This window comes from Schistocerca gregaria, unplaced genomic scaffold, assembly GCF_023897955.1.
Source record: "Schistocerca gregaria isolate iqSchGreg1 unplaced genomic scaffold, iqSchGreg1.2 ptg000431l, whole genome shotgun sequence".
Taxonomy (NCBI): domain Eukaryota; kingdom Metazoa; phylum Arthropoda; class Insecta; order Orthoptera; family Acrididae; genus Schistocerca; species Schistocerca gregaria.
Genome location: NW_026061857.1, coordinates 23,216 through 45,815, shown reverse-complemented (window position 1 = coordinate 45,815; position 22,600 = coordinate 23,216). Strand labels below are relative to the sequence as shown.

The following is a 22,600-nucleotide window of genomic DNA, read 5'->3' as shown; positions in this document are numbered from 1 at the left end:
TGTAGCAGTGCACAACGGCAAATTTGTAAACAAAAATTTACCTTTCGTCGCTACAAGAGATGGATACTTTGTCGAAAAGCCTGTGTCTTGTGTGCATGTTTTCGCACCTTTCCACGGCACGGCGCGGCACAGAGCTGCTCTGGTAGCTCCGAACGGCCGCACACGTCGCCTCGGACACGCCGGTTCGGCCCGCGCCCATCTCGCAGATGTTCCTCGTGCTTGTGCTGTCATATGGACCGCGACCCGAGCGGCAGCGAGCGGCAGTCGAGCAAAGTCGGGACAAGTCGGGACGGAAGGTGACAGCCGATTATGCACCGTGCGAATTACGCAAATATCTAGAAGCGCGACGCGTGTCAGGCAGGTGAGAACGCTTCTCTCGGTCCAGCAGGACACTGCCACACCCCGCGCAGTCCACCCGCCGCCCGGCCGCGCGCAATCCCTGCGACGGACAACAATAACAAGGTGCGTCTCCCGCGAGTGTCGGAGGCCGCACGAACCAAACGAATGACAGGCGGTGCAACGAGCAGCTGTGTTGTGCGTCTGACCCACGTGGCGGCGCGCCGCACTGCGCGTCGCCTTCGAGGTGGAAGGACGTGCTTTGCGTCAAATGTGCCACCGAAAATGGCGATTGCGTGTATTGGGAGGAGAGGCGAAGCCTTCTTGTGCCGTGCGGCTACAGTATAAGGACGCCAACGGCCATACCATGTTGAATACACCGGTTCTCGTCCGATCACCGAAGTTAAGCAACATCGGGCCCGGTTAGTACTTGGATGGGTGACCGCCTGGGAACACCGGGTGCTGTTGGCTCCCTCTCTTCTTTTAAATTTTATGTCACTACACCTGCCAGCCCTCTTTTCATACAAACTCTCAGGTGCGACGAAGATGCTTCCACAAGCATTTTAAACTACTGTATTAAACGTAAGATGCGAAATTACAGTAATGAACTCAGTTTGTACAAGAATGCGCGGAGGAAGAGTGCTAGGAACTCGTTGAAAATAACGAAACACTGCGAATCGACAGATGTGCTCTTGAAATGCGTCAGAGCCTACTGTTTTGTAGGAGCGCTAAATTCCAAAAACTAACTACATTAAAAAAAACCTGTTCCCGTCCGACCACCGAAGATAAGCAACAACGTTTATATTCGGATCGGCGACCGCCTGGGAACTCTGGCTGTCTTCATTTCTTGCTTTCTTGTCGCTACCCCTGCCAGCCGTTTTTTCATGCTACCTTTCTCATGTGACAAAGATGCTTCCATACTGATTTTAAACTATCGTAAGATACGATATTAAGGAACTCAGTTTGAAAAGAGTGCGCCAAGGAAGACTTGCAAAGAGTCTCTGGAAATAACAAAACAGTATGAAGTGACAGAAATGTTGTGAAATACGTCAGGGCATATTGTTTTGTAGCAGTGCACAACGGCAAATTTGTAAACAAAAATTTACCTTTCGTCGCTACAAGAGATGGATACTTTGTCGAAAAGCCTGTGTCTTGTGTGCATGTTTTCGCACCTTTCCACGGCACGGCGCGGCACAGAGCTGCTCTGGTAGCTCCGAACGGCCGCACACGTCGCCTCGGACACGCCGGTTCGGCCCGCGCCCATCTCGCAGATGTTCCTCGTGCTTGTGCTGTCATATGGACCGCGACCCGAGCGGCAGCGAGCGGCAGTCGAGCAAAGTCGGGACAAGTCGGGACGGAAGGTGACAGCCGATTATGCACCGTGCGAATTACGCAAATATCTAGAAGCGCGACGCGTGTCAGGCAGGTGAGAACGCTTCTCTCGGTCCAGCAGGACACTGCCACACCCCGCGCAGTCCACCCGCCGCCCGGCCGCGCGCAATCCCTGCGACGGACAACAATAACAAGGTGCGTCTCCCGCGAGTGTCGGAGGCCGCACGAACCAAACGAATGACAGGCGGTGCAACGAGCAGCTGTGTTGTGCGTCTGACCCACGTGGCGGCGCGCCGCACTGCGCGTCGCCTTCGAGGTGGAAGGACGTGCTTTGCGTCAAATGTGCCACCGAAAATGGCGATTGCGTGTATTGGGAGGAGAGGCGAAGCCTTCTTGTGCCGTGCGGCTACAGTATAAGGACGCCAACGGCCATACCATGTTGAATACACCGGTTCTCGTCCGATCACCGAAGTTAAGCAACATCGGGCCCGGTTAGTACTTGGATGGGTGACCGCCTGGGAACACCGGGTGCCGTTGGCTCCCTCTCTTCTTTTAAATTTTATGTCACTACACCTGCCAGCCCTCTTTTCATACAAACTCTCAGGTGCGACGAAGATGCTTCCACAAGCATTTTAAACTACTGTATTAAACGTAAGATGCGAAATTACAGTAATGAACTCAGTTTGTACAAGAATGCGCGGAGGAAGAGTGCTAGGAACTCGTTGAAAATAACGAAACACTGCGAATCGACAGATGTGCTCTTGAAATGCGTCAGAGCCTACTGTTTTGTAGGAGCGCTAAATTCCAAAAACTAACTACATTAAAAAAAACCTGTTCCCGTCCGACCACCGAAGATAAGCAACAACGTTTATATTCGGATCGGCGACCGCCTGGGAACTCTGGCTGTCTTCATTTCTTGCTTTCTTGTCGCTACCCCTGCCAGCCGTTTTTTCATGCTACCTTTCTCATGTGACAAAGATGCTTCCATACTGATTTTAAACTATCGTAAGATACGATATTAAGGAACTCAGTTTGAAAAGAGTGCGCCAAGGAAGACTTGCAAAGAGTCTCTGGAAATAACAAAACAGTATGAAGTGACAGAAATGTTGTGAAATACGTCAGGGCATATTGTTTTGTAGCAGTGCACAACGGCAAATTTGTAAACAAAAATTTACCTTTCGTCGCTACAAGAGATGGATACTTTGTCGAAAAGCCTGTGTCTTGTGTGCATGTTTTCGCACCTTTCCACGGCACGGCGCGGCACAGAGCTGCTCTGGTAGCTCCGAACGGCCGCACACGTCGCCTCGGACACGCCGGTTCGGCCCGCGCCCATCTCGCAGATGTTCCTCGTGCTTGTGCTGTCATATGGACCGCGACCCGAGCGGCAGCGAGCGGCAGTCGAGCAAAGTCGGGACAAGTCGGGACGGAAGGTGACAGCCGATTATGCACCGTGCGAATTACGCAAATATCTAGAAGCGCGACGCGTGTCAGGCAGGTGAGAACGCTTCTCTCGGTCCAGCAGGACACTGCCACACCCCGCGCAGTCCACCCGCCGCCCGGCCGCGCGCAATCCCTGCGACGGACAACAATAACAAGGTGCGTCTCCCGCGAGTGTCGGAGGCCGCACGAACCAAACGAATGACAGGCGGTGCAACGAGCAGCTGTGTTGTGCGTCTGACCCACGTGGCGGCGCGCCGCACTGCGCGTCGCCTTCGAGGTGGAAGGACGTGCTTTGCGTCAAATGAGCCACCGAAAATGGCGATTGCGTGTATTGGGAGGAGAGGCGAACCCTTCTTGTGCCGTGCGGCTACAGTATAAGGACGCCAACGGCCATACCATGTTGAATACACCGGTTCTCGTCCGATCACCGAAGTTAAGCAACATCGGGCCCGGTTAGTACTTGGATGGGTGACCGCCTGGGAACACCGGGTGCTGTTGGCTCCCTCTCTTCTTTTAAATTTTATGTCACTACACCTGCCAGCCCTCTTTTCATACAAACTCTCAGGTGCGACGAAGATGCTTCCACAAGCATTTTAAACTACTGTATTAAACGTAAGATGCGAAATTACAGTAATGAACTCAGTTTGTACAAGAATGCGCGGAGGAAGAGTGCTAGGAACTCGTTGAAAATAACGAAACACTGCGAATCGACAGATGTGCTCTTGAAATGCGTCAGAGCCTACTGTTTTGTAGGAGCGCTAAATTCCAAAAACTAACTACATTAAAAAAAACCTGTTCCCGTCCGACCACCGAAGATAAGCAACAACGTTTATATTCGGATCGGCGACCGCCTGGGAACTCTGGCTGTCTTCATTTCTTGCTTTCTTGTCGCTACCCCTGCCAGCCGTTTTTTCATGCTACCTTTCTCATGTGACAAAGATGCTTCCATACTGATTTTAAACTATCGTAAGATACGATATTAAGGAACTCAGTTTGAAAAGAGTGCGCCAAGGAAGACTTGCAAAGAGTCTCTGGAAATAACAAAACAGTATGAAGTGACAGAAATGTTGTGAAATACGTCAGGGCATATTGTTTTGTAGCAGTGCACAACGGCAAAATTGTAAACAAAAATTTACCTTTCGTCGCTACAAGAGATGGATACTTTGTCGAAAAGCCTGTGTCTTGTGTGCATGTTTTCGCACCTTTCCACGGCACGGCGCGGCACAGAGCTGCTCTGGTAGCTCCGAACGGCCGCACACGTCGCCTCGGACACGCCGGTTCGGCCCGCGCCCATCTCGCAGATGTTCCTCGTGCTTGTGCTGTCATATGGACCGCGACCCGAGCGGCAGCGAGCGGCAGTCGAGCAAAGTCGGGACAAGTCGGGACGGAAGGTGACAGCCGATTATGCACCGTGCGAATTACGCAAATATCTAGAAGCGCGACGCGTGTCAGGCAGGTGAGAACGCTTCTCTCGGTCCAGCAGGACACTGCCACACCCCGCGCAGTCCACCCGCCGCCCGGCCGCGCGCAATCCCTGCGACGGACAACAATAACAAGGTGCGTCTCCCGCGAGTGTCGGAGGCCGCACGAACCAAACGAATGACAGGCGGTGCAACGAGCAGCTGTGTTGTGCGTCTGACCCACGTGGCGGCGCGCCGCACTGCGCGTCGCCTTCGAGGTGGAAGGACGTGCTTTGCGTCAAATGTGCCACCGAAAATGGCGATTGCGTGTATTGGGAGGAGAGGCGAAGCCTTCTTGTGCCGTGCGGCTACAGTATAAGGACGCCAACGGCCATACCATGTTGAATACACCGGTTCTCGTCCGATCACCGAAGTTAAGCAACATCGGGCCCGGTTAGTACTTGGATGGGTGACCGCCTGGGAACACCGGGTGCTGTTGGCTCCCTCTCTTCTTTTAAATTTTATGTCACTACACCTGCCAGCCCTCTTTTCATACAAACTCTCAGGTGCGACGAAGATGCTTCCACAAGCATTTTAAACTACTGTATTAAACGTAAGATGCGAAATTACAGTAATGAACTCAGTTTGTACAAGAATGCGCGGAGGAAGAGTGCTAGGAACTCGTTGAAAATAACGAAACACTGCGAATCTACAGATGTGCTCTTGAAATGCGTCAGAGCCTACTGTTTTGTAGGAGCGCTAAATTCCAAAAACTAACTACATTAAAAAAAACCTGTTCCCGTCCGACCACCGAAGATAAGCAACAACGTTTATATTCGGATCGGCGACCGCCTGGGAACTCTGGCTGTCTTCATTTCTTGCTTTCTTGTCGCTACCCCTGCCAGCCGTTTTTTCATGCTACCTTTCTCATGTGACAAAGATGCTTCCATACTGATTTTAAACTATCGTAAGATACGATATTAAGGAACTCAGTTTGAAAAGAGTGCGCCAAGGAAGACTTGCAAAGAGTCTCTGGAAATAACAAAACAGTATGAAGTGACAGAAATGTTGTGAAATACGTCAGGGCATATTGTTTTGTAGCAGTGCACAACGGCAAATTTGTAAACAAAAATTTACCTTTCGTCGCTACAAGAGATGGATACTTTGTCGAAAAGCCTGTGTCTTGTGTGCATGTTTTCGCACCTTTCCACGGCACGGCGCGGCACAGAGCTGCTCTGGTAGCTCCGAACGGCCGCACACGTCGCCTCGGACACGCCGGTTCGGCCCGCGCCCATCTCGCAGATGTTCCTCGTGCTTGTGCTGTCATATGGACCGCGACCCGAGCGGCAGCGAGCGGCAGTCGAGCAAAGTCGGGACAAGTCGGGACGGAAGGTGACAGCCGATTATGCACCGTGCGAATTACGCAAATATCTAGAAGCGCGACGCGTGTCAGGCAGGTGAGAACGCTTCTCTCGGTCCAGCAGGACACTGCCACACCCCGCGCAGTCCACCCGCCGCCCGGCCGCGCGCAATCCCTGCGACGGACAACAATAACAAGGTGCGTCTCCCGCGAGTGTCGGAGGCCGCACGAACCAAACGAATGACAGGCGGTGCAACGAGCAGCTGTGTTGTGCGTCTGACCCACGTGGCGGCGCGCCGCACTGCGCGTCGCCTTCGAGGTGGAAGGACGTGCTTTGCGTCAAATGTGCCACCGAAAATGGCGATTGCGTGTATTGGGAGGAGAGGCGAAGCCTTCTTGTGCCGTGCGGCTACAGTATAAGGACGCCAACGGCCATACCATGTTGAATACACCGGTTCTCGTCCGATCACCGAAGTTAAGCAACATCGGGCCCGGTTAGTACTTGGATGGGTGACCGCCTGGGAACACCGGGTGCTGTTGGCTCCCTCTCTTCTTTTAAATTTTATGTCACTACACCTGCCAGCCCTCTTTTCATACAAACTCTCAGGTGCGACGAAGATGCTTCCACAAGCATTTTAAACTACTGTATTAAACGTAAGATGCGAAATTACAGTAATGAACTCAGTTTGTACAAGAATGCGCGGAGGAAGAGTGCTAGGAACTCGTTGAAAATAACGAAACACTGCGAATCGACAGATGTGCTCTTGAAATGCGTCAGAGCCTACTGTTTTGTAGGAGCGCTAAATTCCAAAAACTAACTACATTAAAAAAAACCTGTTCCCGTCCGACCACCGAAGATAAGCAACAACGTTTATATTCGGATCGGCGACCGCCTGGGAACTCTGGCTGTCTTCATTTCTTGCTTTCTTGTCGCTACCCCTGCCAGCCGTTTTTTCATGCTACCTTTCTCATGTGACAAAGATGCTTCCATACTGATTTTAAACTATCGTAAGATACGATATTAAGGAACTCAGTTTGAAAAGAGTGCGCCAAGGAAGACTTGCAAAGAGTCTCTGGAAATAACAAAACAGTATGAAGTGACAGAAATGTTGTGAAATACGTCAGGGCATATTGTTTTGTAGCAGTGCACAACGGCAAATTTGTAAACAAAAATTTACCTTTCGTCGCTACAAGAGATGGATACTTTGTCGAAAAGCCTGTGTCTTGTGTGCATGTTTTCGCACCTTTCCACGGCACGGCGCGGCACAGAGCTGCTCTGGTAGCTCCGAACGGCCGCACACGTCGCCTCGGACACGCCGGTTCGGCCCGCGCCCATCTCGCAGATGTTCCTCGTGCTTGTGCTGTCATATGGACCGCGACCCGAGCGGCAGCGAGCGGCAGTCGAGCAAAGTCGGGACAAGTCGGGACGGAAGGTGACAGCCGATTATGCACCGTGCGAATTACGCAAATATCTAGAAGCGCGACGCGTGTCAGGCAGGTGAGAACGCTTCTCTCGGTCCAGCAGGACACTGCCACACCCCGCGCAGTCCACCCGCCGCCCGGCCGCGCGCAATCCCTGCGACGGACAACAATAACAAGGTGCGTCTCCCGCGAGTGTCGGAGGCCGCACGAACCAAACGAATGACAGGCGGTGCAACGAGCAGCTGTGTTGTGCGTCTGACCCACGTGGCGGCGCGCCGCACTGCGCGTCGCCTTCGAGGTGGAAGGACGTGCTTTGCGTCAAATGTGCCACCGAAAATGGCGATTGCGTGTATTGGGAGGAGAGGCGAAGCCTTCTTGTGCCGTGCGGCTACAGTATAAGGACGCCAACGGCCATACCATGTTGAATACACCGGTTCTCGTCCGATCACCGAAGTTAAGCAACATCGGGCCCGGTTAGTACTTGGATGGGTGACCGCCTGGGAACACTGGGTGCTGTTGGCTCCCTCTCTTCTTTTAAATTTTATGTCACTACACCTGCCAGCCCTCTTTTCATACAAACTCTCAGGTGCGACGAAGATGCTTCCACAAGCATTTTAAACTACTGTATTAAACGTAAGATGCGAAATTACAGTAATGAACTCAGTTTGTACAAGAATGCGCGGAGGAAGAGTGCTAGGAACTCGTTGAAAATAACGAAACACTGCGAATCGACAGATGTGCTCTTGAAATGCGTCAGAGCCTACTGTTTTGTAGGAGCGCTAAATTCCAAAAACTAACTACATTAAAAAAAACCTGTTCCCGTCCGACCACCGAAGATAAGCAACAACGTTTATATTCGGATCGGCGACCGCCTGGGAACTCTGGCTGTCTTCATTTCTTGCTTTCTTGTCGCTACCCCTGCCAGCCGTTTTTTCATGCTACCTTTCTCATGTGACAAAGATGCTTCCATACTGATTTTAAACTATCGTAAGATACGATATTAAGGAACTCAGTTTGAAAAGAGTGCGCCAAGGAAGACTTGCAAAGAGTCTCTGGAAATAACAAAACAGTATGAAGTGACAGAAATGTTGTGAAATACGTCAGGGCATATTGTTTTGTAGCAGTGCACAACGGCAAATTTGTAAACAAAAATTTACCTTTCGTCGCTACAAGAGATGGATACTTTGTCGAAAAGCCTGTGTCTTGTGTGCATGTTTTCGCACCTTTCCACGGCACGGCGCGGCACAGAGCTGCTCTGGTAGCTCCGAACGGCCGCACACGTCGCCTCGGACACGCCGGTTCGGCCCGCGCCCATCTCGCAGATGTTCCTCGTGCTTGTGCTGTCATATGGACCGCGACCCGAGCGGCAGCGAGCGGCAGTCGAGCAAAGTCGGGACAAGTCGGGACGGAAGGTGACAGCCGATTATGCACCGTGCGAATTACGCAAATATCTAGAAGCGCGACGCGTGTCAGGCAGGTGAGAACGCTTCTCTCGGTCCAGCAGGACACTGCCACACCCCGCGCAGTCCACCCGCCGCCCGGCCGCGCGCAATCCCTGCGACGGACAACAATAACAAGGTGCGTCTCCCGCGAGTGTCGGAGGCCGCACGAACCAAACGAATGACAGGCGGTGCAACGAGCAGCTGTGTTGTGCGTCTGACCCACGTGGCGGCGCGCCGCACTGCGCGTCGCCTTCGAGGTGGAAGGACGTGCTTTGCGTCAAATGTGCCACCGAAAATGGCGATTGCGTGTATTGGGAGGAGAGGCGAAGCCTTCTTGTGCCGTGCGGCTACAGTATAAGGACGCCAACGGCCATACCATGTTGAATACACCGGTTCTCGTCCGATCACCGAAGTTAAGCAACATCGGGCCCGGTTAGTACTTGGATGGGTGACCGCCTGGGAACACCGGGTGCTGTTGGCTCCCTCTCTTCTTTTAAATTTTATGTCACTACACCTGCCAGCCCTCTTTTCATACAAACTCTCAGGTGCGACGAAGATGCTTCCACAAGCATTTTAAACTACTGTATTAAACGTAAGATGCGAAATTACAGTAATGAACTCAGTTTGTACAAGAATGCGCGGAGGAAGAGTGCTAGGAACTCGTTGAAAATAACGAAACACTGCGAATCGACAGATGTGCTCTTGAAATGCGTCAGAGCCTACTGTTTTGTAGGAGCGCTAAATTCCAAAAACTAACTACATTAAAAAAAACCTGTTCCCGTCCGACCACCGAAGATAAGCAACAACGTTTATATTCGGATCGGCGACCGCCTGGGAACTCTGGCTGTCTTCATTTCTTGCTTTCTTGTCGCTACCCCTGCCAGCCGTTTTTTCATGCTACCTTTCTCATGTGACAAAGATGCTTCCATACTGATTTTAAACTATCGTAAGATACGATATTAAGGAACTCAGTTTGAAAAGAGTGCGCCAAGGAAGACTTGCAAAGAGTCTCTGGAAATAACAAAACAGTATGAAGTGACAGAAATGTTGTGAAATACGTCAGGGCATATTGTTTTGTAGCAGTGCACAACGGCAAATTTGTAAACAAAAATTTACCTTTCGTCGCTACAAGAGATGGATACTTTGTCGAAAAGCCTGTGTCTTGTGTGCATGTTTTCGCACCTTTCCACGGCACGGCGCGGCACAGAGCTGCTCTGGTAGCTCCGAACGGCCGCACACGTCGCCTCGGACACGCCGGTTCGGCCCGCGCCCATCTCGCAGATGTTCCTCGTGCTTGTGCTGTCATATGGACCGCGACCCGAGCGGCAGCGAGCGGCAGTCGAGCAAAGTCGGGACAAGTCGGGACGGAAGGTGACAGCCGATTATGCACCGTGCGAATTACGCAAATATCTAGAAGCGCGACGCGTGTCAGGCAGGTGAGAACGCTTCTCTCGGTCCAGCAGGACACTGCCACACCCCGCGCAGTCCACCCGCCGCCCGGCCGCGCGCAATCCCTGCGACGGACAACAATAACAAGGTGCGTCTCCCGCGAGTGTCGGAGGCCGCACGAACCAAACGAATGACAGGCGGTGCAACGAGCAGCTGTGTTGTGCGTCTGACCCACGTGGCGGCGCGCCGCACTGCGCGTCGCCTTCGAGGTGGAAGGACGTGCTTTGCGTCAAATGTGCCACCGAAAATGGCGATTGCGTGTATTGGGAGGAGAGGCGAAGCCTTCTTGTGCCGTGCGGCTACAGTATAAGGACGCCAACGGCCATACCATGTTGAATACACCGGTTCTCGTCCGATCACCGAAGTTAAGCAACATCGGGCCCGGTTAGTACTTGGATGGGTGACCGCCTGGGAACACCGGGTGCTGTTGGCTCCCTCTCTTCTTTTAAATTTTATGTCACTACACCTGCCAGCCCTCTTTTCATACAAACTCTCAGGTGCGACGAAGATGCTTCCACAAGCATTTTAAACTACTGTATTAAACGTAAGATGCGAAATTACAGTAATGAACTCAGTTTGTACAAGAATGCGCGGAGGAAGAGTGCTAGGAACTCGTTGAAAATAACGAAACACTGCGAATCGACAGATGTGCTCTTGAAATGCGTCAGAGCCTACTGTTTTGTAGGAGCGCTAAATTCCAAAAACTAACTACATTAAAAAAAACCTGTTCCCGTCCGACCACCGAAGATAAGCAACAACGTTTATATTCGGATCGGCGACCGCCTGGGAACTCTGGCTGTCTTCATTTCTTGCTTTCTTGTCGCTACCCCTGCCAGCCGTTTTTTCATGCTACCTTTCTCATGTGACAAAGATGCTTCCATACTGATTTTAAACTATCGTAAGATACGATATTAAGGAACTCAGTTTGAAAAGAGTGCGCCAAGGAAGACTTGCAAAGAGTCTCTGGAAATAACAAAACAGTATGAAGTGACAGAAATGTTGTGAAATACGTCAGGGCATATTGTTTTGTAGCAGTGCACAACGGCAAATTTGTAAACAAAAATTTACCTTTCGTCGCTACAAGAGATGGATACTTTGTCGAAAAGCCTGTGTCTTGTGTGCATGTTTTCGCACCTTTCCACGGCACGGCGCGGCACAGAGCTGCTCTGGTAGCTCCGAACGGCCGCACACGTCGCCTCGGACACGCCGGTTCGGCCCGCGCCCATCTCGCAGATGTTCCTCGTGCTTGTGCTGTCATATGGACCGCGACCCGAGCGGCAGCGAGCGGCAGTCGAGCAAAGTCGGGACAAGTCGGGACGGAAGGTGACAGCCGATTATGCACCGTGCGAATTACGCAAATATCTAGAAGCGCGACGCGTGTCAGGCAGGTGAGAACGCTTCTCTCGGTCCAGCAGGACACTGCCACACCCCGCGCAGTCCACCCGCCGCCCGGCCGCGCGCAATCCCTGCGACGGACAACAATAACAAGGTGCGTCTCCCGCGAGTGTCGGAGGCCGCACGAACCAAACGAATGACAGGCGGTGCAACGAGCAGCTGTGTTGTGCGTCTGACCCACGTGGCGGCGCGCCGCACTGCGCGTCGCCTTCGAGGTGGAAGGACGTGCTTTGCGTCAAATGTGCCACCGAAAATGGCGATTGCGTGTATTGGGAGGAGAGGCGAAGCCTTCTTGTGCCGTGCGGCTACAGTATAAGGACGCCAACGGCCATACCGTGTTGAATACACCGGTTCTCGTCCGATCACCGAAGTTAAGCAACATCGGGCCCGGTTAGTACTTGGATGGGTGACCGCCTGGGAACACCGTGTGCTGTTGGCTCCCTCTCTTCTTTTAAATTTTATGTCACTACACCTGCCAGCCCTCTTTTCATACAAACTCTCAGGTGCGACGAAGATGCTTCCACAAGCATTTTAAACTACTGTATTAAACGTAAGATGCGAAATTACAGTAATGAACTCAGTTTGTACAAGAATGCGCGGAGGAAGAGTGCTAGGAACTCGTTGAAAATAACGAAACACTGCGAATCGACAGATGTGCTCTTGAAATGCGTCAGAGCCTACTGTTTTGTAGGAGCGCTAAATTCCAAAAACTAACTACATTAAAAAAAACCTGTTCCCGTCCGACCACCGAAGATAAGCAACAACGTTTATATTCGGATCGGCGACCGCCTGGGAACTCTGGCTGTCTTCATTTCTTGCTTTCTTGTCGCTACCCCTGCCAGCCGTTTTTTCATGCTACCTTTCTCATGTGACAAAGATGCTTCCATACTGATTTTAAACTATCGTAAGATACGATATTAAGGAACTCAGTTTGAAAAGAGTGCGCCAAGGAAGACTTGCAAAGAGTCTCTGGAAATAACAAAACAGTATGAAGTGACAGAAATGTTGTGAAATACGTCAGGGCATATTGTTTTGTAGCAGTGCACAACGGCAAATTTGTAAACAAAAATTTACCTTTCGTCGCTACAAGAGATGGATACTTTGTCGAAAAGCCTGTGTCTTGTGTGCATGTTTTCGCACCTTTCCACGGCACGGCGCGGCACAGAGCTGCTCTGGTAGCTCCGAACGGCCGCACACGTCGCCTCGGACACGCCGGTTCGGCCCGCGCCCATCTCGCAGATGTTCCTCGTGCTTGTGCTGTCATATGGACCGCGACCCGAGCGGCAGCGAGCGGCAGTCGAGCAAAGTCGGGACAAGTCGGGACGGAAGGTGACAGCCGATTATGCACCGTGCGAATTACGCAAATATCTAGAAGCGCGACGCGTGTCAGGCAGGTGAGAACGCTTCTCTCGGTCCAGCAGGACACTGCCACACCCCGCGCAGTCCACCCGCCGCCCGGCCGCGCGCAATCCCTGCGACGGACAACAATAACAAGGTGCGTCTCCCGCGAGTGTCGGAGGCCGCACGAACCAAACGAATGACAGGCGGTGCAACGAGCAGCTGTGTTGTGCGTCTGACCCACGTGGCGGCGCGCCGCACTGCGCGTCGCCTTCGAGGTGGAAGGACGTGCTTTGCGTCAAATGTGCCACCGAAAATGGCGATTGCGTGTATTGGGAGGAGAGGCGAAGCCTTCTTGTGCCGTGCGGCTACAGTATAAGGACGCCAACGGCCATACCATGTTGAATACACCGGTTCTCGTCCGATCACCGAAGTTAAGCAACATCGGGCCCGGTTAGTACTTGGATGGGTGACCGCCTGGGAACACCGTGTGCTGTTGGCTCCCTCTCTTCTTTTAAATTTTATGTCACTACACCTGCCAGCCCTCTTTTCATACAAACTCTCAGGTGCGACGAAGATGCTTCCACAAGCATTTTAAACTACTGTATTAAACGTAAGATGCGAAATTACAGTAATGAACTCAGTTTGTACAAGAATGCGCGGAGGAAGAGTGCTAGGAACTCGTTGAAAATAACGAAACACTGCGAATCGACAGATGTGCTCTTGAAATGCGTCAGAGCCTACTGTTTTGTAGGAGCGCTAAATTCCAAAAACTAACTACATTAAAAAAAACCTGTTCCCGTCCGACCACCGAAGATAAGCAACAACGTTTATATTCGGATCGGCGACCGCCTGGGAACTCTGGCTGTCTTCATTTCTTGCTTTCTTGTCGCTACCCCTGCCAGCCGTTTTTTCATGCTACCTTTCTCATGTGACAAAGATGCTTCCATACTGATTTTAAACTATCGTAAGATACGATATTAAGGAACTCAGTTTGAAAAGAGTGCGCCAAGGAAGACTTGCAAAGAGTCTCTGGAAATAACAAAACAGTATGAAGTGACAGAAATGTTGTGAAATACGTCAGGGCATATTGTTTTGTAGCAGTGCACAACGGCAAATTTGTAAACAAAAATTTACCTTTCGTCGCTACAAGAGATGGATACTTTGTCGAAAAGCCTGTGTCTTGTGTGCATGTTTTCGCACCTTTCCACGGCACGGCGCGGCACAGAGCTGCTCTGGTAGCTCCGAACGGCCGCACACGTCGCCTCGGACACGCCGGTTCGGCCCGCGCCCATCTCGCAGATGTTCCTCGTGCTTGTGCTGTCATATGGACCGCGACCCGAGCGGCAGCGAGCGGCAGTCGAGCAAAGTCGGGACAAGTCGGGACGGAAGGTGACAGCCGATTATGCACCGTGCGAATTACGCAAATATCTAGAAGCGCGACGCGTGTCAGGCAGGTGAGAACGCTTCTCTCGGTCCAGCAGGACACTGCCACACCCCGCGCAGTCCACCCGCCGCCCGGCCGCGCGCAATCCCTGCGACGGACAACAATAACAAGGTGCGTCTCCCGCGAGTGTCGGAGGCCGCACGAACCAAACGAATGACAGGCGGTGCAACGAGCAGCTGTGTTGTGCGTCTGACCCACGTGGCGGCGCGCCGCACTGCGCGTCGCCTTCGAGGTGGAAGGACGTGCTTTGCGTCAAATGTGCCACCGAAAATGGCGATTGCGTGTATTGGGAGGAGAGGCGAAGCCTTCTTGTGCCGTGCGGCTACAGTATAAGGACGCCAACGGCCATACCGTGTTGAATACACCGGTTCTCGTCCGATCACCGAAGTTAAGCAACATCGGGCCCGGTTAGTACTTGGATGGGTGACCGCCTGGGAACACCGTGTGCTGTTGGCTCCCTCTCTTCTTTTAAATTTTATGTCACTACACCTGCCAGCCCTCTTTTCATACAAACTCTCAGGTGCGACGAAGATGCTTCCACAAGCATTTTAAACTACTGTATTAAACGTAAGATGCGAAATTACAGTAATGAACTCAGTTTGTACAAGAATGCGCGGAGGAAGAGTGCTAGGAACTCGTTGAAAATAACGAAACACTGCGAATCGACAGATGTGCTCTTGAAATGCGTCAGAGCCTACTGTTTTGTAGGAGCGCTAAATTCCAAAAACTAACTACATTAAAAAAAACCTGTTCCCGTCCGACCACCGAAGATAAGCAACAACGTTTATATTCGGATCGGCGACCGCCTGGGAACTCTGGCTGTCTTCATTTCTTGCTTTCTTGTCGCTACCCCTGCCAGCCGTTTTTTCATGCTACCTTTCTCATGTGACAAAGATGCTTCCATACTGATTTTAAACTATCGTAAGATACGATATTAAGGAACTCAGTTTGAAAAGAGTGCGCCAAGGAAGACTTGCAAAGAGTCTCTGGAAATAACAAAACAGTATGAAGTGACAGAAATGTTGTGAAATACGTCAGGGCATATTGTTTTGTAGCAGTGCACAACGGCAAATTTGTAAACAAAAATTTACCTTTCGTCGCTACAAGAGATGGATACTTTGTCGAAAAGCCTGTGTCTTGTGTGCATGTTTTCGCACCTTTCCACGGCACGGCGCGGCACAGAGCTGCTCTGGTAGCTCCGAACGGCCGCACACGTCGCCTCGGACACGCCGGTTCGGCCCGCGCCCATCTCGCAGATGTTCCTCGTGCTTGTGCTGTCATATGGACCGCGACCCGAGCGGCAGCGAGCGGCAGTCGAGCAAAGTCGGGACAAGTCGGGACCGAAGGTGACAGCCGATTATGCACCGTGCGAATTACGCAAATATCTAGAAGCGCGACGCGTGTCAGGCAGGTGAGAACGCTTCTCTCGGTCCAGCAGGACACTGCCACACCCCGCGCAGTCCACCCGCCGCCCGGCCGCGCGCAATCCCTGCGACGGACAACAATAACAAGGTGCGTCTCCCGCGAGTGTCGGAGGCCGCACGAACCAAACGAATGACAGGCGGTGCAACGAGCAGCTGTGTTGTGCGTCTGACCCACGTGGCGGCGCGCCGCACTGCGCGTCGCCTTCGAGGTGGAAGGACGTGCTTTGCGTCAAATGTGCCACCGAAAATGGCGATTGCGTGTATTGGGAGGAGAGGCGAAGCCTTCTTGTGCCGTGCGGCTACAGTATAAGGACGCCAACGGCCATACCGTGTTGAATACACCGGTTCTCGTCCGATCACCGAAGTTAAGCAACATCGGGCCCGGTTAGTACTTGGATGGGTGACCGCCTGGGAACACCGTGTGCTGTTGGCTCCCTCTCTTCTTTTAAATTTTATGTCACTACACCTGCCAGCCCTCTTTTCATACAAACTCTCAGGTGCGACGAAGATGCTTCCACAAGCATTTTAAACTACTGTATTAAACGTAAGATGCGAAATTACAGTAATGAACTCAGTTTGTACAAGAATGCGCGGAGGAAGAGTGCTAGGAACTCGTTGAAAATAACGAAACACTGCGAATCGACAGATGTGCTCTTGAAATGCGTCAGAGCCTACTGTTTTGTAGGAGCGCTAAATTCCAAAAACTAACTACATTAAAAAAAACCTGTTCCCGTCCGACCACCGAAGATAAGCAACAACGTTTATATTCGGATCGGCGACCGCCTGGGAACTCTGGCTGTCTTCATTTCTTGCTTTCTTGTCGCTACCCCTGCCAGCCGTTTTTTCATGCTACCTTTCTCATGTGACAAAGATGCTTCCATACTGATTTTAAACTATCGTAAGATACGATATTAAGGAACTCAGTTTGAAAAGAGTGCGCCAAGGAAGACTTGCAAAGAGTCTCTGGAAATAACAAAACAGTATGAAGTGACAGAAATGTTGTGAAATACGTCAGGGCATATTGTTTTGTAGCAGTGCACAACGGCAAATTTGTAAACAAAAATTTACCTTTCGTCGCTACAAGAGATGGATACTTTGTCGAAAAGCCTGTGTCTTGTGTGCATGTTTTCGCACCTTTCCACGGCACGGCGCGGCACAGAGCTGCTCTGGTAGCTCCGAACGGCCGCACACGTCGCCTCGGACACGCCGGTTCGGCCCGCGCCCATCTCGCAGATGTTCCTCGTGCTTGTGCTGTCATATGGACCGCGACCCGAGCGGCAGCGAGCGGCAGTCGAGCAAAGTCGGGACAAGTCGGGACGGAAGGTGACAGCCGATTATGCACCGTGCGAATTACGCAAATATCTAGAAGCGCGACGCGTGTCAGGCAGGTGAGAACGCTTCTCTCGGTCCAGCAGGACACTGCCACACCCCGCGCAGTCCACCCGCCGCCCGGCCGCGCGCAATCCCTGCGACGGACAACAATAACAAGGTGCGTCTCCCGCGAGTGTCGGAGGCCGCACGAACCAAACGAATGACAGGCGGTGCAACGAGCAGCTGTGTTGTGCGTCTGACCCACGTGGCGGCGCGCCGCACTGCGCGTCGCCTTCGAGGTGGAAGGACGTGCTTTGCGTCAAATGTGCCACCGAAAATGGCGATTGCGTGTATTGGGAGGAGAGGCGAAGCCTTCTTGTGCCGTGCGGCTACAGTATAAAGACGCCAACGGCCATACCATGTTGAATACACCGGTTCTCGTCCGATCACCGAAGTTAAGCAACATCGGGCCCGGTTAGTACTTGGATGGGTGACCGCCTGGGAACACCGGGTGCTGTTGGCTCCCTCTCTTCTTTTAAATTTTATGTCACTACACCTGCCAGCCCTCTTTTCATACAAACTCTCAGGTGCGACGAAGATGCTTCCACAAGCATTTTAAACTACTGTATTAAACGTAAGATGCGAAATTACAGTAATGAACTCAGTTTGTACAAGAATGCGCGGAGGAAGAGTGCTAGGAACTCGTTGAAAATAACGAAACACTGCGAATCGACAGATGTGCTCTTGAAATGCGTCAGAGCCTACTGTTTTGTAGGAGCGCTAAATTCCAAAAACTAACTACATTAAAAAAAACCTGTTCCCGTCCGACCACCGAAGATAAGCAACAACGTTTATATTCGGATCGGCGACCGCCTGGGAACTCTGGCTGTCTTCATTTCTTGCTTTCTTGTCGCTACCCCTGCCAGCCGTTTTTTCATGCTACCTTTCTCATGTGACAAAGATGCTTCCATACTGATTTTAAACTATCGTAAGATACGATATTAAGGAACTCAGTTTGAAAAGAGTGCGCCAAGGAAGACTTGCAAAGAGTCTCTGGAAATAACAAAACAGTATGAAGTGACAGAAATGTTGTGAAATACGTCAGGGCATATTGTTTTGTAGCAGTGCACAACGGCAAATTTGTAAACAAAAATTTACCTTTCGTCGCTACAAGAGATGGATACTTTGTCGAAAAGCCTGTGTCTTGTGTGCATGTTTTCGCACCTTTCCACGGCACGGCGCGGCACAGAGCTGCTCTGGTAGCTCCGAACGGCCGCACACGTCGCCTCGGACACGCCGGTTCGGCCCGCGCCCATCTCGCAGATGTTCCTCGTGCTTGTGCTGTCATATGGACCGCGACCCGAGCGGCAGCGAGCGGCAGTCGAGCAAAGTCGGGACAAGTCGGGACGGAAGGTGACAGCCGATTATGCACCGTGCGAATTACGCAAATATCTAGAAGCGCGACGCGTGTCAGGCAGGTGAGAACGCTTCTCTCGGTCCAGCAGGACACTGCCACACCCCGCGCAGTCCACCCGCCGCCCGGCCGCGCGCAATCCCTGCGACGGACAACAATAACAAGGTGCGTCTCCCGCGAGTGTCGGAGGCCGCACGAACCAAACGAATGACAGGCGGTGCAACGAGCAGCTGTGTTGTGCGTCTGACCCACGTGGCGGCGCGCCGCACTGCGCGTCGCCTTCGAGGTGGAAGGACGTGCTTTGCGTCAAATGTGCCACCGAAAATGGCGATTGCGTGTATTGGGAGGAGAGGCGAAGCCTTCTTGTGCCGTGCGGCTACAGTATAAGGACGCCAACGGCCATACCATGTTGAATACACCGGTTCTCGTCCGATCACCGAAGTTAAGCAACATCGGGCCCGGTTAGTACTTGGATGGGTGACCGCCTGGGAACACCGGGTGCTGTTGGCTCCCTCTCTTCTTTTAAATTTTATGTCACTACACCTGCCAGCCCTCTTTTCATACAAACTCTCAGGTGCGACGAAGATGCTTCCACAAGCATTTTAAACTACTGTATTAAACGTAAGATGCGAAATTACAGTAATGAACTCAGTTTGTACAAGAATGCGCGGAGGAAGAGTGCTAGGAACTCGTTGAAAATAACGAAACACTGCGAATCGACAGATGTGCTCTTGAAATGCGTCAGAGCCTACTGTTTTGTAGGAGCGCTAAATTCCAAAAACTAACTACATTAAAAAAAACCTGTTCCCGTCCGACCACCGAAGATAAGCAACAACGTTTATATTCGGATCGGCGACCGCCTGGGAACTCTGGCTGTCTTCATTTCTTGCTTTCTTGTCGCTACCCCTGCCAGCCGTTTTTTCATGCTACCTTTCTCATGTGACAAAGATGCTTCCATACTGATTTTAAACTATCGTAAGATACGATATTAAGGAACTCAGTTTGAAAAGAGTGCGCCAAGGAAGACTTGCAAAGAGTCTCTGGAAATAACAAAACAGTATGAAGTGACAGAAATGTTGTGAAATACGTCAGGGCATATTGTTTTGTAGCAGTGCACAACGGCAAATTTGTAAACAAAAATTTACCTTTCGTCGCTACAAGAGATGGATACTTTGTCGAAAAGCCTGTGTCTTGTGTGCATGTTTTCGCACCTTTCCACGGCACGGCGCGGCACAGAGCTGCTCTGGTAGCTCCGAACGGCCGCACACGTCGCCTCGGACACGCCGGTTCGGCCCGCGCCCATCTCGCAGATGTTCCTCGTGCTTGTGCTGTCATATGGACCGCGACCCGAGCGGCAGCGAGCGGCAGTCGAGCAAAGTCGGGACAAGTCGGGACGGAAGGTGACAGCCGATTATGCACCGTGCGAATTACGCAAATATCTAGAAGCGCGACGCGTGTCAGGCAGGTGAGAACGCTTCTCTCGGTCCAGCAGGACACTGCCACACCCCGCGCAGTCCACCCGCCGCCCGGCCGCGCGCAATCCCTGCGACGGACAACAATAACAAGGTGCGTCTCCCGCGAGTGTCGGAGGCCGCACGAACCAAACGAATGACAGGCGGTGCAACGAGCAGCTGTGTTGTGCGTCTGACCCACGTGGCGGCGCGCCGCACTGCGCGTCGCCTTCGAGGTGGAAGGACGTGCTTTGCGTCAAATGTGCCACCGAAAATGGCGATTGCGTGTATTGGGAGGAGAGGCGAAGCCTTCTTGTGCCGTGCGGCTACAGTATAAGGACGCCAACGGCCATACCATGTTGAATACACCGGTTCTCGTCCGATCACCGAAGTTAAGCAACATCGGGCCCGGTTAGTACTTGGATGGGTGACCGCCTGGGAACACCGGGTGCTGTTGGCTCCCTCTCTTCTTTTAAATTTTATGTCACTACACCTGCCAGCCCTCTTTTCATACAAACTCTCAGGTGCGACGAAGATGCTTCCACAAGCATTTTAAACTACTGTATTAAACGTAAGATGCGAAATTACAGTAATGAACTCAGTTTGTACAAGAATGCGCGGAGGAAGAGTGCTAGGAACTCGTTGAAAATAACGAAACACTGCGAATCGACAGATGTGCTCTTGAAATGCGTCAGAGCCTACTGTTTTGTAGGAGCGCTAAATTCCAAAAACTAACTACATTAAAAAAAACCTGTTCCCGTCCGACCACCGAAGATAAGCAACAACGTTTATATTCGGATCGGCGACCGCCTGGGAACTCTGGCTGTCTTCATTTCTTGCTTTCTTGTCGCTACCCCTGCCAGCCGTTTTTTCATGCTACCTTTCTCATGTGACAAAGATGCTTCCATACTGATTTTAAACTATCGTAAGATACGATATTAAGGAACTCAGTTTGAAAAGAGTGCGCCAAGGAAGACTTGCAAAGAGTCTCTGGAAATAACAAAACAGTATGAAGTGACAGAAATGTTGTGAAATACGTCAGGGCATATTGTTTTGTAGCAGTGCACAACGGCAAATTTGTAAACAAAAATTTACCTTTCGTCGCTACAAGAGATGGATACTTTGTCGAAAAGCCTGTGTCTTGTGTGCATGTTTTCGCACCTTTCCACGGCACGGCGCGGCACAGAGCTGCTCTGGTAGCTCCGAACGGCCGCACACGTCGCCTCGGACACGCCGGTTCGGCCCGCGCCCATCTCGCAGATGTTCCTCGTGCTTGTGCTGTCATATGGACCGCGACCCGAGCGGCAGCGAGCGGCAGTCGAGCAAAGTCGGGACAAGTCGGGACGGAAGGTGACAGCCGATTATGCACCGTGCGAATTACGCAAATATCTAGAAGCGCGACGCGTGTCAGGCAGGTGAGAACGCTTCTCTCGGTCCAGCAGGACACTGCCACACCCCGCGCAGTCCACCCGCCGCCCGGCCGCGCGCAATCCCTGCGACGGACAACAATAACAAGGTGCGTCTCCCGCGAGTGTCGGAGGCCGCACGAACCAAACGAATGACAGGCGGTGCAACGAGCAGCTGTGTTGTGCGTCTGACCCACGTGGCGGCGCGCCGCACTGCGCGTCGCCTTCGAGGTGGAAGGACGTGCTTTGCGTCAAATGTGCCACCGAAAATGGCGATTGCGTGTATTGGGAGGAGAGGCGAAGCCTTCTTGTGCCGTGCGGCTACAGTATAAGGACGCCAACGGCCATACCATGTTGAATACACCGGTTCTCGTCCGATCACCGAAGTTAAGCAACATCGGGCCCGGTTAGTACTTGGATGGGTGACCGCCTGGGAACACCGGGTGCTGTTGGCTCCCTCTCTTCTTTTAAATTTTATGTCACTACACCTGCCAGCCCTCTTTTCATACAAACTCTCAGGTGCGACGAAGATGCTTCCACAAGCATTTTAAACTACTGTATTAAACGTAAGATGCGAAATTACAGTAATGAACTCAGTTTGTACAAGAATGCGCGGAGGAAGAGTGCTAGGAACTCGTTGAAAATAACGAAACACTGCGAATCGACAGATGTGCTCTTGAAATGCGTCAGAGCCTACTGTTTTGTAGGAGCGCTAAATTCCAAAAACTAACTACATTAAAAAAAACCTGTTCCCGTCCGACCACCGAAGATAAGCAACAACGTTTATATTCGGATCGGCGACCGCCTGGGAACTCTGGCTGTCTTCATTTCTTGCTTTCTTGTCGCTACCCCTGCCAGCCGTTTTTTCATGCTACCTTTCTCATGTGACAAAGATGCTTCCATACTGATTTTAAACTATCGTAAGATACGATATTAAGGAACTCAGTTTGAAAAGAGTGCGCCAAGGAAGACTTGCAAAGAGTCTCTGGAAATAACAAAACAGTATGAAGTGACAGAAATGTTGTGAAATACGTCAGGGCATATTGTTTTGTAGCAGTGCACAACGGCAAATTTGTAAACAAAAATTTACCTTTCGTCGCTACAAGAGATGGATACTTTGTCGAAAAGCCTGTGTCTTGTGTGCATGTTTTCGCACCTTTCCACGGCACGGCGCGGCACAGAGCTGCTCTGGTAGCTCCGAACGGCCGCACACGTCGCCTCGGACACGCCGGT

General features: G+C 51.7%; 16 non-coding genes across 16 annotated transcripts; all 16 read left to right on the top strand.

Annotated features, from left to right (window-relative positions):
• Nucleotides 1-688: 688 nt before the first annotated feature.
• Nucleotides 689-807, top strand: LOC126311445 (5S ribosomal RNA). Its single transcript, XR_007554587.1, has one exon. It is a non-coding gene; the product is annotated as a 5S ribosomal RNA (ribosomal RNA).
• Nucleotides 808-2,089: 1,282 nt separating this feature from the next.
• Nucleotides 2,090-2,208, top strand: LOC126311410 (5S ribosomal RNA). The gene has a single exon (XR_007554555.1). It is a non-coding gene; the product is annotated as a 5S ribosomal RNA (ribosomal RNA).
• Nucleotides 2,209-3,490: 1,282 nt separating this feature from the next.
• LOC126311444 (5S ribosomal RNA) lies at nucleotides 3,491-3,609 on the top strand. The gene has a single exon (XR_007554586.1). It is a non-coding gene; the product is annotated as a 5S ribosomal RNA (ribosomal RNA).
• A 1,282-nt stretch (nucleotides 3,610-4,891) lies between these two features.
• On the top strand, nucleotides 4,892-5,010 carry LOC126311443 (5S ribosomal RNA). The gene has a single exon (XR_007554585.1). It is a non-coding gene; the product is annotated as a 5S ribosomal RNA (ribosomal RNA).
• A 1,282-nt stretch (nucleotides 5,011-6,292) lies between these two features.
• Nucleotides 6,293-6,411, top strand: LOC126311442 (5S ribosomal RNA). Its single transcript, XR_007554584.1, has one exon. It is a non-coding gene; the product is annotated as a 5S ribosomal RNA (ribosomal RNA).
• A 1,282-nt stretch (nucleotides 6,412-7,693) lies between these two features.
• LOC126311543 (5S ribosomal RNA) lies at nucleotides 7,694-7,812 on the top strand. The gene has a single exon (XR_007554676.1). It is a non-coding gene; the product is annotated as a 5S ribosomal RNA (ribosomal RNA).
• A 1,282-nt stretch (nucleotides 7,813-9,094) lies between these two features.
• On the top strand, nucleotides 9,095-9,213 carry LOC126311441 (5S ribosomal RNA). The gene has a single exon (XR_007554583.1). It is a non-coding gene; the product is annotated as a 5S ribosomal RNA (ribosomal RNA).
• Nucleotides 9,214-10,495: 1,282 nt separating this feature from the next.
• Nucleotides 10,496-10,614, top strand: LOC126311440 (5S ribosomal RNA). Its single transcript, XR_007554582.1, has one exon. It is a non-coding gene; the product is annotated as a 5S ribosomal RNA (ribosomal RNA).
• Nucleotides 10,615-11,896: 1,282 nt separating this feature from the next.
• LOC126311575 (5S ribosomal RNA) lies at nucleotides 11,897-12,015 on the top strand. Its single transcript, XR_007554705.1, has one exon. It is a non-coding gene; the product is annotated as a 5S ribosomal RNA (ribosomal RNA).
• Nucleotides 12,016-13,297: 1,282 nt separating this feature from the next.
• LOC126311571 (5S ribosomal RNA) lies at nucleotides 13,298-13,416 on the top strand. Its single transcript, XR_007554701.1, has one exon. It is a non-coding gene; the product is annotated as a 5S ribosomal RNA (ribosomal RNA).
• Nucleotides 13,417-14,698: 1,282 nt separating this feature from the next.
• Nucleotides 14,699-14,817, top strand: LOC126311574 (5S ribosomal RNA). Its single transcript, XR_007554704.1, has one exon. It is a non-coding gene; the product is annotated as a 5S ribosomal RNA (ribosomal RNA).
• Nucleotides 14,818-16,099: 1,282 nt separating this feature from the next.
• LOC126311572 (5S ribosomal RNA) lies at nucleotides 16,100-16,218 on the top strand. Its single transcript, XR_007554702.1, has one exon. It is a non-coding gene; the product is annotated as a 5S ribosomal RNA (ribosomal RNA).
• Nucleotides 16,219-17,500: 1,282 nt separating this feature from the next.
• LOC126311438 (5S ribosomal RNA) lies at nucleotides 17,501-17,619 on the top strand. Its single transcript, XR_007554580.1, has one exon. It is a non-coding gene; the product is annotated as a 5S ribosomal RNA (ribosomal RNA).
• Nucleotides 17,620-18,901: 1,282 nt separating this feature from the next.
• LOC126311437 (5S ribosomal RNA) lies at nucleotides 18,902-19,020 on the top strand. Its single transcript, XR_007554579.1, has one exon. It is a non-coding gene; the product is annotated as a 5S ribosomal RNA (ribosomal RNA).
• A 1,282-nt stretch (nucleotides 19,021-20,302) lies between these two features.
• Nucleotides 20,303-20,421, top strand: LOC126311436 (5S ribosomal RNA). The gene has a single exon (XR_007554578.1). It is a non-coding gene; the product is annotated as a 5S ribosomal RNA (ribosomal RNA).
• A 1,282-nt stretch (nucleotides 20,422-21,703) lies between these two features.
• Nucleotides 21,704-21,822, top strand: LOC126311434 (5S ribosomal RNA). Its single transcript, XR_007554577.1, has one exon. It is a non-coding gene; the product is annotated as a 5S ribosomal RNA (ribosomal RNA).
• Nucleotides 21,823-22,600: the final 778 nt, after the last annotated feature.